Source organism: Entelurus aequoreus, linkage group LG21 (assembly GCF_033978785.1).
Source record: "Entelurus aequoreus isolate RoL-2023_Sb linkage group LG21, RoL_Eaeq_v1.1, whole genome shotgun sequence".
In the NCBI taxonomy this organism is placed as follows: Eukaryota; Metazoa; Chordata; class Actinopteri; order Syngnathiformes; family Syngnathidae; genus Entelurus; species Entelurus aequoreus.
Genome location: NC_084751.1, coordinates 24,773,065 through 24,788,045, shown reverse-complemented (window position 1 = coordinate 24,788,045; position 14,981 = coordinate 24,773,065). Strand labels below are relative to the sequence as shown.

Sequence of the window (14,981 nt, the reverse complement as noted above, 5' to 3'; positions counted from 1 at the left end):
TGTCCAGGTCGGGCTCAGAAACACACCTTCATTTATGTACACTCAAAATTTGGGAACTTTAACAACAGATTGCATATAATCTGTAAACAAAATGACATTTTCAAAATAAGCATTTGTATACAGTCCAGACTATGTCCAGGTCTGTATATACGGGTATCGGTTGATATCGGTATCGGTAATTAAGAGTTGGACAATATCGGAATATCGGCAAAAAAGCCATTATCGGACATCTCTATAAATGACCCTCAATCTGTTGACTCAATTGTTGGCTATTTATTTATGATTTCCAATGCATTAAAAAAAACAGCACATCGCTTGCCAATGTTCACCTATTTCCAGTATGGATGATCTGATAACATGGTCAGAGTGCAGAAGTGTTCCTCCGGGGACGTCACTCTCCGAAAATATTCTAACAAAAGCCTCCAGTGTCTGACTCCAAAAAATGCTTATTACAATCTACCACACACATTCAAGGCTGAGCCCGCATGGCTTTCCAATGCTTCAAATCAGAAGGTCTTAGCCCAAATCTTTTGGTTTTGATTACTTACAAAAACTGGAAGTGAAAATGATTTGCCAATGGTTCACCTCCACAGTGTTTCATGGCCAATTTTGAGTGTTATAGTTGTGTCCTGCTGTGTTCAAAGTTCCCTTTTTCCCCTCTCAGGCATTTCTGAGGCTGCATGCAATAATTATTGCGTAGGAGTAGCATACAGGTGCACAGTAACTCCCTCTTGATTGGTCTGGTAAAGTTGAAAACACTTTGCTTGTACATTTCTGACAAAGTACCACAAATTTAAAAGGGCTTCTTTAACCGCAGGGCTCGACTCTTAAGGGTTGGTTGGGTGTGATACAAAAATGGAGCACGTGCAGCGTAAATAGTAACGACGATAGTGTTAAAATTAAAAACATTTCTGACAAAAGTGGAAGTCATAAGTTTTCGCTTCCAAATTTGGGGGGAAATACAGGCAGGGGTTTTTTTTCAGAATTTTTGCAAATTTATTAAAAATAAATACAATTAAAAAATCACAATCAAATAATTTTTACAGCATTTGCTTAGTACTTTGTCTTTTTCTGAATACAATGCCACTGCTCAGTGGCCTAGTGGTTAGAGTGTCCGCCCTGAGATCGGTAGGTCGTGAGTTCAAACCAAAGGCATACCAAAGACTATAAAAATGGGACCCATTACCTCCCTGCTTGACACTCAGCATCAAGGGTTGGAATTGGGGGTTAAATCACCAAAATTATTCCCCGGCGCGGCCACCGCTGCTGCTCACTGCTCCCCTCAACTCCCATGGAGTGATCAAGGGTGATGGGTCAAATGCAGAGAATAATTTCACCACACCTAGTGTGTGTTACAATCATTGGTACTTTTTTTAACAAGCTTGGAACAACTATCTTTGGGCAGTTTCACCCATTCCTCTTTATTTCTAAAACATTTGGAAAATAAAAAAATATATCATTATAGCGTATGGTGTGTAGAATTTTCAGAACCAAAATGAATTTGTTTCATTTTGCAAAAATGCTATAACAGTCACGTCTGGGTCGCATGTTTATGCGTGGGTCCTTCTCCCAGGATGCAGACGGAAACTCCGGAGGCAAGGTGCAGGTAACTTACTTACTTACTTACTTAGGCCTTAGTATTCCCTGAGGAACATAGGCCGCCGACAAAAGCCTTCCATCCATTCCGGTCTTGTGCCCTTCGGTCGAATTGTTGCCATGACAGCCCCTCAGCCCTCATCTCCTGTTCCGTGCTTCTTCTCCAGGTTGTTCTTGGTCTCCCTCTGTTTCTTTTTCCCTGTGGGTTCAATGTTAGTGCCTGTTTGGTGATTGATTTATTGGGTTTTCTGAGTGTGTGGCCTATCCAGCTCTACTTCCTTCTCCTGATTTCCACTGGTTCTTGTTTGTTGAGTTCCCACAGGTTGGCATTGGTGATGGTGTCTGGCCAGTAGACTCCTAGGACCCGACGGAGGCAACGGTTTACGAATGTCTGTAGTTTATTGAGTATGCTATTGGTGGTTTTCCATGTTTCTGATCCGTACAGCAGAATGGATTTCAGTTAAATATTTTCAGTTTGGTTTTGAGAGAAATGTTTTTTGCTCTCCATATTTTGTTTAGTATGTTGAATGATGTTCTTGCTTTCCCTATTCTGGATTTGACATCTTCATCTGCCCCTCCATCTACACTGATTATGCTCCCCAAGTATGAAAACTGACTACCTCCTCTAATTGATTATGGTCAATTGTTATTGGTGTATTGTTCTTGTTGTTGATATGCATGACCTTTGTTTTTTGTGAATTGATCTTAAGCCCAAGAAATGCAGCAGTTCTTTGTAGTTTTTGTGATTTGTCCTGCATCTGTTGGTGGGTGTGAGCCAGGAGAGCTAGATCATCTGCAAAGTCTAGGTCCTCCAGTTGTTCGGTAAGGCTCCACTGTATGCCGGTTTTGCTGTTTTTGGTTGTTTGGTTCATGGTCCAGTCAATACAGAGGAGGAAAAGGAAAGGCGAGAGCAGACATCCTTGCCGCACCCCAGTCAGGACCTCGAAGGCCTCCGATGGGCATCCGTCATGTAGGACACGACATCGCATCCTTTGGTAGGTGCTCTTGATGATGTTGATGGGCTTCGGTGGGATGCCATAGTGTGCCATCAGCTTCCACAGTGTCTCACGATCGACACTGTCAAACGCCTTTTCAAACATATGAAATTAATATATACCGGTGAGTTCCATTCCATGGATTGTTCTATTACAATCATGAGGGAGGCAATTTGGTCAGCACAAGATCTTCCATTTCTGAAACCAGCCTGGTTTTCCCTCAGTTGTGCATCGACCAATTTTCGCATCCTTTCTAGTAGTATATGGTTGAGCACCTTCCCTGGCGTTGAGAGGAGCATCATTCCCCTGTAGTTTTTACACTCCCTGAGGTCTCCTTGCATGATTGGAGCTGGTGGAAGATCTGCAGTCAGTTGAGGGGGCTCTCTGTTGAGTAGGTCTTGAAAGTGATCAGTCCATCTCTGGAGTTGATCTTCCTTGGTTGTGGGGAGTGTACCATTTGTGTCTTTAATATGCATTTGGGCTTGTTTAAATTTGCTGGTGAGCTTCTTTGTGGTTAGATAGAGTTCTTTCAGATTATTCTTTCCTGCTGCTTCCTCTGCCTGCTGTGCTAAATCCTTGATGTACTTCTTTTTGTCCCTTCTGACACTCTTCTTCACATCCTTGTTTACTATTTCATATGCTCTTTGTGCTGCTCAGGGGCGTCACTAGCTTTTAAGAACAGGGGGGACAGGAGATGCAAAGGATGCGAGCGAACGTAGCGCACGAGCACAGAACTTCACTGGGTTTTTCTTATATATATATATATATATATATATATATATATATATATATATATGAAAGACTTTAAGGTATACTAGAGGATGTTGTGGATCATGTTGACTATTGGTCCTCCTAATTGTCAATCATTCTGGTGACCAGAATGATTGACAATTAGGAGGACCAATAGTGATGGTGATGTTACGTAAGGACACATATATATATACAGTATATACATACATACATATATATATATATATAGAGAGAGAGAGAGAGAGTGTCCGCCCTGAGATCGGTAGGTTGTGAGTTCAAACCCCGGCCGAGTCATACCAAAGACTATAAAAATGGGACCAGTTACCTCCCTGCTTGGCACTCAGCATCAAGGGTTGGAATTGGGGGTTAAATCACCAAAAATGATTCCCCGGCGCGGCACCGCTGCTCCCCTCACCTCCCAGGGGGTGAACAAGGGGATGGGTCAAATGCAGAGGACAAATTTCACCACATCTAGTGCGTGTGTGACAATCATTGGTACTTTAACTTTATAGTTAAAGTGCAGCGCACAGATGAATGTGCACTGGGGGCGCTTGGGACGTGACAATTTTCTTGAAAAAGTAATCAATTGCTATTGCCAACTCATGCCTTTTAGAAGCGATCGCAAACACGATTTTCCTCTGGCTGATTTATTTTCAGTCCCCCGGTTGACAAGGGGCTAGCAGCTAACTATGGGTCTCCATACACAGTCCTGTAACTTCATAATAATCACCTCCATTACGGAAAATAAACTATTTCTAAGTATCCCAAGTAACATTATCACTGGAGGACGAGGCTGAACATGTTACACACCGAGAGCAAGCAGGAGCAGGCATGCTAATAGCTAAGCTAACTGCTAAAAGTCTAGCGAAAGGATAATATAACAGTTTGGTGTGTCAGTACTGTCACAGTCAGTGCACGACACTTAAGAGGAGGGCGGATCGACACTAAGGGTATTATCAGTATATGAACGACACTGCAGTGGTTAAATCGTTTTTTTTTATTTTCTCAAAATCTCTTTTTTTTGTTAATGTTTACTAACTCGGAATAATTCCATGAACACAGGAGGACTTGGGGGCAAAAAGGATTTCAATGAGTAATAGATAATAGTTTTTGATCGTGTTTAGTTACAGTGTATTATTGACTTGGATTTGATCAAACCAATGTATGCAATAAAAGAGAATAAGGAAGTAGCTAAAATATTGTGTTGATATTGTTCAACTGTCAAAATCACCAACTACACATACATTAAAAAATGTACAGTTAATACATGTGATTGTGTCGGTATCGGCCAATCTCATCTTTGATGATTAGTATCGGAATCAGCAGCATAGATCCCTGATTGGGACATTCCGTGTAATAAATATACAAATATAAATATTATACATAGTATTGTTTATATAAATATTGTAAAATCATCAACATTAATAAAGTATAGATATCATGTTTTGGACTTGCTTAGAGCTTTACAAGCTATCAAAGAGGCATATTATTTTTAATGTATTTACTATATATATATATATATATATATATATATATATATATATATATATATATATATATATGTATATATATACTGTATATATATATACAGTCGTGGTCAAAAATGTACATACACTTGTAAAGAACATAATGTCATGGCTGTCTTGAGTTTCAAATCATTTCTACAACTCTTATTTTTGTGATAGAGTGATTGGAGCACATACTTGTTTGTCACAAAAAAGTTTGGTTCTTTTATGAATTTATTATGGGTCTACTGAAAATTTACCAAATTTGCTGGGTCAAAAGTATACATACAGCAATGTTAATATTTGGTTACATGTCCCTTGGCAAGTTTCACTACAATAAGGTGCTTTTGGTAGCCATCCACAATCTTCTGGTTGAATTTTTGACCACTCCTCTTGACAAAATTGGTGCAGTTCAGCTAAATGTGTTGGTTTTCTGACATGGACTTGTTTCTTCAGCATTGTCCACATGTTTAAGTCAGGACTTTGGGAAGGCCATTCTAAAACCTTAATTCTAGCCTGATTTAGCCATTCCTTTACCACTTTTGACGTGTGTTTGGGGTCATTGTCCTGTTTGAACACCCAACTGCGACCAAGACCCAACCTCGGGCTGATGATTTTAGGTTGTCTTGAAGAATTTGGAGGTAATCCTCCTTTTTCATTGTCTCATTTACTCTCTGTAAAGCACCAGTTCTATTGGCAGCAAAACAGGCCCAGAGCATAATACTACCACCACCATGCTTGACGGTAGTAATGGTGTTCCTGGGATTAAAGGCCTCACCTTTTCTCCTCCAAACATATTGCTGGGTATTGTGGCCAAACAGCTAAACTTTTGTTTCATCTGACCACTGAACTTTCCTCCAGAAGGTCTTATATTTGTCCATGTGATGTCAGATGTAACAAAAATGTAAACCACAAGAAAATAGATGGCAGTACTGACGCAAACGTTGGCATTTTCTATAATTGCTTCTACATTGACTCATTGATTGTTCAACCAATCTGAAGACAAACATGTACATGTATTCAGTGCATAATGAATCACGTGTGCGTTCTTATACGCATTTATTTGCCACGAGTCTGCCCATACAAGGTGAAAGTCAGATGTTTGAGGTCACGCCGTGGACATTCCTCACATACATGCATGTGCTTAAATCCCATAACTATGTAGTGTGCACTGTACTGTACTGTATGCACTAGATCACACACTTTGCAAGCATCCAATAATATGCTCGAGGGGAAAGTCTATGAAATATTATGTCACCTTGCAGACCAAAGTGGCAGCCGTGGGACCAAAGAAGGCATTCCTGGTAGGATTTTCTATTGAGATTTTGCACTGATCTTATTATTGTACTACAAAGCATATTATTCAGACCGGAGCCCTTTCTATATTCTAATAGATTTGTAGCCAGGTATACTACAGCTAAATATATCTATGCAGCTATTTACTCAAGTGTGGATGTTTATCAAATGCATGCTTGTCGGAAAACAACTCTGTGTTGCAAACAACGCTCTCTCACACAGACGCACACCAACACGAGGAATTATGTGTTCATATAGTCTGTTTATGAGCACCAAACGTTAATCGCATGTTTTAAATTATAGTTATTATGGCGTGAACTTTGACAGCCCTAAATATTTTATACAAAACCAGTGAAATTGGCACGTTGTGTAATTGATAAATAGAAACAGAATACAATGATTTGCAAATCCTTTTAAACTTATATTCAATTGAATAGACTGCAAAGACAAGATATTTAATGTTGGAACTGAGAACCTTGATTTTTTTTTTGCAAATAATCATTAACTTAGAATGGTTAATGGCAGCAACACGTTGCAAAAAAGTTGGCACATGGGGCATTTTTACCACTGTGTTACATGGCCTTTCCTTTTAACAACACTCAGTAAACGTTTGGGAACTGAGGAGACCAATTTTTGAAGCTTTTCAGGTGGAATTCTTTCCCATTCTTCCTTGATGTACAGCTTAAGTTGTTCAACAGACTATAAAAATGGGACCCATTGCCTCCCTGCTTGGCACTCCGCATCAAGGGTTGGAATTGGGGGTTAAATCACAAAAAATGAATCCCGGGCGCGGCACCGCTGCTGCCCACTGCTCCCCTCAACTCCCAGGGGGTGATCAAGGGTGATGGGTCAAATGCAGAGGACAAATTTCACCACACCTAGTGTGTGTGTGACAATCATTGGTACTTTAACTTTACCTTTACAGCACTAAGTGAAACAATCCTTAAGTAGCACATCTCCAGGTGGAGAATCGCTATGTGCTTTATCTTTGACCACACTAGTAATAGTAATAAATAACTGGCAAGTGATATCTGCATGTTGGCTATCCCACTATGACGTGCAGATGCTGCAATGGTTTAAGGCAGACCTGGGCATTGTACGGCCCGCGGGCCGCATCCGGCCCTTTGCGCATCCCTGTCCGGCCCGCGTGAGGCCAATCATAAATTACAAAATAAATTTCAAAAAGTATCTATGTCGAGTGTGCAATACAACGGTGCTGCTTTTGTTTTGAAAAGCGTTATTTGTATTACTTTCGTGTGGACGTATGCGCGTGTGCGATTGTGAGTGAATTGAACGGCGCAATTACAAAATAAAGTTTAAAAAACATCTATGTCGTGTGCGCAATACAACTGTGCTGCTTTTATTTTGAAATGTGTTATTTATGCCGTATGTCCGGGGGGAACCTGTGAGTGAAGGTGCATAGAGACAAGTGATGAGACGCTAAAAAAAGAAAAGTTGATGACGAATGGCGTGTTTTTAAGAAGACATGGACTGCCAAGTATTTCTTTACATAAATTAATGGTAAAGCCGTGTGCTTAATTTGTGGTACACAGCTTGCTGTGTTTAAAGAATATAATTTTAATCGCCACTACACGAAGAAACACGAGGGAAAATACCGGAATGTGTGTGATGAAGCGCGCGCAAGGGAGGCCGATGCATTAATGGTAAAACTGCAAACCCAACAAGGACTTTTTGCCATATTTCACACCCCCAGAGATGCAGCCGTCAGGACAAGTTTCGTCATTTCTCACAAAAGCGCCAGAAAAAGTAAGGCGTTTTCTGACGGAGAGTTTATTAAGGAGTGCTTATTGGACTTTGTTGCGCTGTATGCCCGGAGACATGGACTGTTTTTCGCTAACTTTGGATGAGAGCTGTGATGTACGTGACACCGCCCAGCTGCTCTTCTTCTTACGTGGGATAACTGCAGACTTTCAAATCACGGAGTAGCTGGCAGCCATGCAGTCAATTAAAGAGACAACCACAGGTAATGACTTGTTCACATAGGTAAATGCGTGTTGGGACAAGCTGGCAGGTGTGACAATCCAATCCACTTTATTTATATAGCACATTTAAACAACAAAATGTTTCCAAAGTGCTGCACAACAATATTAAAAACAATATTCAAATATTATCCTTAGTTCCACCAATGACTGAATAAAAAGAAAAAACAATTACATATAAAACCAATATAAAAAACAATATAAAATAAATATGATTAATAACTATTTTTAACAACAGATGGTTGTCCAAATCTGATGGGGAAAAATGTTGGATAATGCAGGATAAAGTGACCATCAAAAGCAATCTACTTTTGTATAAAGTTAAGTTAGGTTAAATTAAATTATTATTATTAGTAGTAATTATTATTATTATTATCATCATTATTATTTATCTTACGGTATATCAAAAATAATATTGAGCAAAATTTAATTGAAATATTGTCGTGTGGCCCTCCAGCAGTGCTCGGGTTGCTTATGCGGCCCCCGGTGAAAATGAATTGCCCACCCCTGGTTTAAGGGTATTATTCTGTGTCTTAATTTCTTTATCACATGCGGCGCAAAAAAAAGGTCCACTATTAAAAGAAAATCATGTAAAACGCTCTGAGAAATGACAACATTTGCTGTTACGAGTTGAATTCCCCTTTAATAGCACACAATTATATATATTATACATAAGTGCGGCTGTTGATATCAGCAATAACATGTCATCGTATATGTCACGAAACCAGGACATATTACATTTCCATATTATTTATGCGTATTGCTTCAGGTCACATACTTTAAAGTGTATCTCCATGGCAACCACTTCACAAATGTCAGCTTTGGCATCAAGCTCGTGTCAAGATATTGATTTGGTTTTCTTTTTAGAAAATGAGCTGTTGTATGTCCCGCATCAATTTTTTTTTTTAAACAAAACATGTATTCACTATCACCACCGGTAAGCATATGTTACCATTATTCGTTAAAAAGAACAGATTGTAAAAAAAATAAAAAAGTAGATATTTTACACAACTACAAAATAAACCGCATTAAAAAATTAAAATTGTCTAGCACACACCTGCACTACCGTTCACACACACAAAAGCAGTCAACAATTTGCAGTCATGTTGTTATGATATCCATCAATGAATGTATAGCCTTAAGTCAGTAGCTAAACTTTGCTAACTTAAACTAACAAAATAATGCACAAGTGTGTGTTATGTTGGGCATAGTTTACATGCTTGAAACTTGCAGCACGGTCAAAAGATTAACACGCTCTCTTATCAATGGCATACAGTTTTAACCAGTCTACCTTTTAATAATTAATAAAAACATATACATAGCCAGTAAGTTTTAGTATTGGAAAATAACACTAGCATTGTAGAAAAAAAGTTGTATTGACACTAAAACAAGCATTGGTATTGTAAAATGTTGAATTGAAAAATAAAACATTAAAAAAACAATATTATATAAAATCACTGCAGGGCCAAAAACCAACATTGAATGCCTGTGACCTTGGATCCCTCAGACGGTACTGCATCAAAAAGCGACATCAGTGTGTAAAGGATATCACCACATGGGCTCAGGAACACTTCAGAAAACCACTGTCAATAACTACAGTTGGTCGCTACATCTGTAAGTGAAAGTTAAAACTCTACTATGCAAAGCGAAAGTCATTTATCAACAACACTCAGAAACGTGCCGGCTTCGCTGGGCCCGAGCTCATCTAAGATGGACTGATGCAAAGTGGAAAAGTGTTCTGTGGTCTGACGAGTCCACATTTCAAATAGTTTTTGGAAACTGTGGACGTTGTGTCCTCCGGATCAAAGAGGAAAAGAACCATCCGGATTGTCATAGGCGTAAAGTTGAAAAGCCAGCATCTGTGATGGTATGGGGGTGTATTAGTGCCCAAGGCATGGGTAACTTACACATCTGTGAAGGCATCATTAATGCTGAAATGTACATACAGGTTTTGGAGCAACATATGTTGCCATCCAAGCAACGTCTTTTTCAGCTTATTTCAGCAAGACAATGCTAAGCCACATTCTGCACGTGTTACAACAGCGTGGCTTCGTAGTAAAAGAGTGCGGGTACTAGACTGGCCTGCCTGTAGTCCAGACCTGTCTCCCATTGAAAATGTGTGGCGCATTATGAAGCGTAAAATACCACAACAGAGACCCCGGACTGTTGAACGAATTTAGCTGTACATTTGCATGTCCTCCCCGTGACTGCGTGGGTTCCCTCCGGGTACTCAGGCTTCCTCCCACCTCCAAAGACATGCACCTGGGGATCGGTTGATTGGCAACACTAAATTGGCCCTAATGTGGGAATGTGAGTGTGAATGTTGTCTATCTGTGTTGGCCCTGCGATGAGGTGGCGACTTGTCCAGGGTGTACCCCGCCTTCCGCCCGATTGTAGCTGAGATAGGCTCCAGCGCCCCCCGCGACTCCGAAGGGAATAAGCGGTAGAAAATGGATGGATGGATCAAGCAAGAATGGGAAAGAATTCCACCTGAAAAGCTTCAAAAATTGGTCTCCTCAGTTCCCAAACGTTTACGGAGTGTTGTTAAAAGGAAAGGCCATGTAACACAGTGGTAAAAATGCCCCTATGCCAACTGTTTTGCAATGTGTTGCTGCCATTAAATTTTAAGTTAATGATTATTTGCAAAAAAAAATTAAGTTTCTCAGTTCAAACATTAAATATCTTGTCTTTGCAGTCTATTCAATTGACTAGAAGTTGAAAATAATTTGCAAATCATTGTATTCTGTTTTTATTTAAGATTTACACAACGTACCAACTTCACTGGTTTTGGGTTGTGTATTTTGATATTTTTCCATACCAATCTTCAGGGTTTTTTAAAAACTCTTCATGTTTTTATTTTCATCTTACTATTTTTCAGGTTCTGTTGTATTATTTTTTAGTTTCAACTTACTAGCAGTCTTTTGACCAGGGAGTGGAGTTTAGAGTCCTGAGAGCTCAGCGCTTTGAGTCGATTGCTTGAGACATACCTGCCTGTTAACTAACACAAGAAAATGAAAATTCTTTATTCTGTTTCTTATTCAATTGTTCAAATAAGAAAAATGGACGAAACGAAATGTGCCAAACTTAAAAAAGCCTTTGTTTTTTTTTACAATGTATTTAATTTGATGGGCATGTTACATATTACCGTTAAAAATTATGGCTATCTATATATAGCTAAGACGCTCCTGGGGCCTCATGTATCAAGAGTTGTGTGGATTTCCTACTAAAAATTGACGAACCGTATTTTTCTGACTATAAGTCGCTCCGGAGTATGCATAATAAAGAAGGAAAAAAACATATGTTAGTCGCACTGGAGTATAAGTCACATTTTTGGGGGAAATTTATTTGATAAAACCCAACACCAAGAATAGACATTTGAAAGGCAATTTAAAATAAATAAAGAATAGTGAAGTGTACGTTATATGACGCATAAATAACCAACTGAGAACGTGCCTGGTATGTTAACGTAACATATTATGGTAAGAGTCATTCAAATAACTATAACATATAGAACATGCTATACATTTACCAAACAATCTGTCACTCCTAATCGCTAAATCCCATGAAATCTTATACGTCTAGTCTCTTACGTAAATGAGCTAGATAATATTATTTGATATTTTACGGTAATGTGTTAATAATTTTACACATAAGTCGCTCCTGAGTATAAGTCGCACACCCGGCCAAACTATGAAAAAAACTGCGACTTATAGTCAGAAAAATACGGTACGTTTAAATCCAGAAAACAGCATATACAAGAAAATGTAGATTGATATAAATGTGCGCAAGCAATAAGCCAAGCACATTTCTTTGTTACATTTGGAATTGATTGCAGATGTCTATGGCTGCTCTGAAAACTGCAGACAGGCTGAAATAAAAACGAAAACGTCAGGAAGGTGAAGAAGACGATGGCTGTGCATGGCCAAAACAGGCAAGCTAGGGGACCGGAGATCAATTAGCAATGTATTTAGTTTAAAAAGATAGTTGCTGCAATAATCTGTAAAACTTTAGAAGATGATTATCCCCAATACAAATATAATTTGTGTAATTTACAACAAAATGTGTTTATACATAATACCCTGCTCAGAGCCAGATTTCATGTGAAAATGATATATTATTTGGTTTTCAATCTTTTAAATTTAATCATGCCAGCATACCACAAAGGGTACGATAGACTTTTACTCTTGTTTGGTTACTCAATTTATTAATAAAAGCCAGGAAAAGACTTGATGTCACAGCCATACGTGACACAGATTTGGCCCAGTTCTCCACCGTCTCCGGTGCCATTTGTGCCGCCACGGGCTGCTGCTGTTGTCCGCCCGACTGGCCAAGTTGGTGCTGGAGTCACAGGAACACGTTGTGACAGTAATATGTGGAAAAATGATTGCCTATAAAAATTAATAGACGTCAAAAATTAACAAGAATTGAAAACATTAAATGCTTTTTGACGAAAAAGTGGATTTTGCGTCCTTTGCTTGATCTTTTTACATTGTTGAAGTCAAATGTTGGCAAAGCCCAAAGGACCACCACCGTATCAAAGTATTCACAGCCTGTAAAATATGCGTACGTCAAGCATGGAGTTGGGGGGAGTCACAGCAGATTTCCACGTTGATTTTAGGGCTGGGCGATATGGACGAAAAAGTATATCTCGATATAATTTTACTTAAACTCTATATATCTCGATATATTTTCAGGTGAAAGCATACATACACTACCGTTCAAAAGTTTGGGGTCACCCAAACAATTTTGTGGAATAGCCTTCATTTCTAAGAACAAGAAAAGACTGTCGAGTTTCAGATGAAAGTTCTCTTTTTCTGGCCATTTTGAGCGTTTAATTGACCCCACAAATGTGATGCTCCAGAAACTCAATCTGCTCAAAGGAAGGTCAGTTTTGTAGCTTCTGTAACGAGCTAAACTGTTTTCAGATGTGTGAACATGATTGCACAAGGGTTTTCTAATCATCAATTAGCCTTTTGAGCCAATGAGCAAACACATTGTACCATTAGAACACTGGAGTGATAGTTGCTGGAAATGGGCCTCTATACACCTATGTAGATATTGCACCAAAAACCAGACATTTGCAGCTAGAATAGTCATTTACCACATTAGCAATGTATAGAGTGTATTTCTTTAAAGTTAAGACTAGTTTAACGTTATCTTCATTGAAAAGTACAGTGCTTTTTCTTCAAAAATAAGGACATTTCAATGTGACCCCAAACTTTTGAACGGTAGTGTATAAATATATTCATTTTTGAGCGATATTCAGTGAAATTGAAGTGAATGACAACTGTACTGTAAACAGTCAGTGGCACTTTTATTAACCCAATTAGTCAATATGGGTATTAACAGCACAGAAAAAAAACTGTTTAAGTAGTACAGAAAATACATAACATAAATAAAACAGAAATATATTATTTCTACGTAAAATAAATGACTTAGCTGTGCAAATAATACAAAACGTATCAAACTCAGATAAAAAAATACATTGCTGGCAGGCACTTTGTGATTTCCCTTCCTGGTTCGATGACCCGCCCTATCTTGCCTTTGATTGGCCTGGGCCTAACCAATCGTGACTCATAATAGTAAACAACCAACCAATCATGGATGTTCTTATATGTGCAAGCACTTCTTGGAAGGAGGAAGGGGAGGGGTTTAGTAGCCCATGGAGCGGGAGTGGGGGAGAACAAGGAACACAACAAATGGGTGAGGGCGGACCTACGTCACTTCCGCCTACCAATACCCTAGCAACCGGGAATTCGTTGAAAACAAACCAGCTCACAGCGAACACAGCATTGACAGAAAAAGCATTTAACGAGCGTTGTGGCTTGGAAGTCGGCGTTAAATCCTTCATTTACGCATTTTTACTTATTCGCATATCGTGTGAAAAAACGAAAATGTATTATTTGCGTCAGACTCGTCTCAGTGAACTTTAAAGCTTCTCAGGCTTAGCTTAGCTTGCTAGTTAGCTTAGCCTGCGCGCTACTAAGAAAGACGCGGAAGTTATCAACAACTTTGTGTGAACACGCCGTACTTGTTGGAGCCCACGTCGAAGAAGAAGCGCTTGTTGTCCACAGTCATCGACGAGCCCTCCGGCAGCTCCGCGGGATCCTCGTCCACGCCGTAATCGTCAATAAGTTTGGCCAAAGAGTCGCGGAACTCGCTAAGTCCCTGTGCCGGGAGCGCGATGGTCTGACCCCAAGCCGGGCCCCCTGTTCACGGTCTGCCAGATCCTCAAGAACCGTCCCCGCTGGTTCTCTTTCAGGTCCATGTAGTACTTCCGATTCTCCCGCACTAGGAACTCGCTTTTCAGGGCCCGCCGCGGCTCATCCTGCACCATGCCCGGGTTGCTGGGACCCAACTGGGCGTAGTGTTCAATGAAGTCCCCCAAGTAGTCGCGGAACTCAACCGCCACCGACATAGACAGCGTGAGGCGGCTCTTGTTGCCACCGGCCCCGACTTCGGCTATCTTCAAGAAGCGGGCTTTGGCGTTCTGCTTGACGTCCAAGTAGAAGCGTTTGTTTTGGATGTCAACTCGCTTGGACGCCAGCTCCTGCGTCTCATGCTGGAGGCCGGAAGCCGAGCCCGTCCCTCCCGCTGTAGCGTGCATGGAACCGAAGCCTGGGCCCGTGGCTGCTCCTCCCTGCTCACTTCCACTGTCTCTGTCCGCCATGATGCTGCCTGCCTGCCGACTTTGGGGGACTCCAGTGAGAACCGTCCTCGTTTTCCCGGTGTAAAGCTGCGAGCCATTTGTCTCGTCTCTGTGGGCTTTTATCTCGCTTTGGCAGAACAAAATACAACCTTTGTTTTCCCTGTTTCCAGTTGTGGTTAGCACAAACAAA

At 40.1% G+C, this 14,981-nt stretch overlaps 1 pseudogene; it reads right to left on the bottom strand.

Annotated features, from left to right (window-relative positions):
- Positions 1-11,829: 11,829 nt before the first annotated feature.
- Positions 11,830-14,932, bottom strand: LOC133638539 (transcriptional activator protein Pur-alpha-like; annotated as a pseudogene).
- Positions 14,933-14,981: the final 49 nt, after the last annotated feature.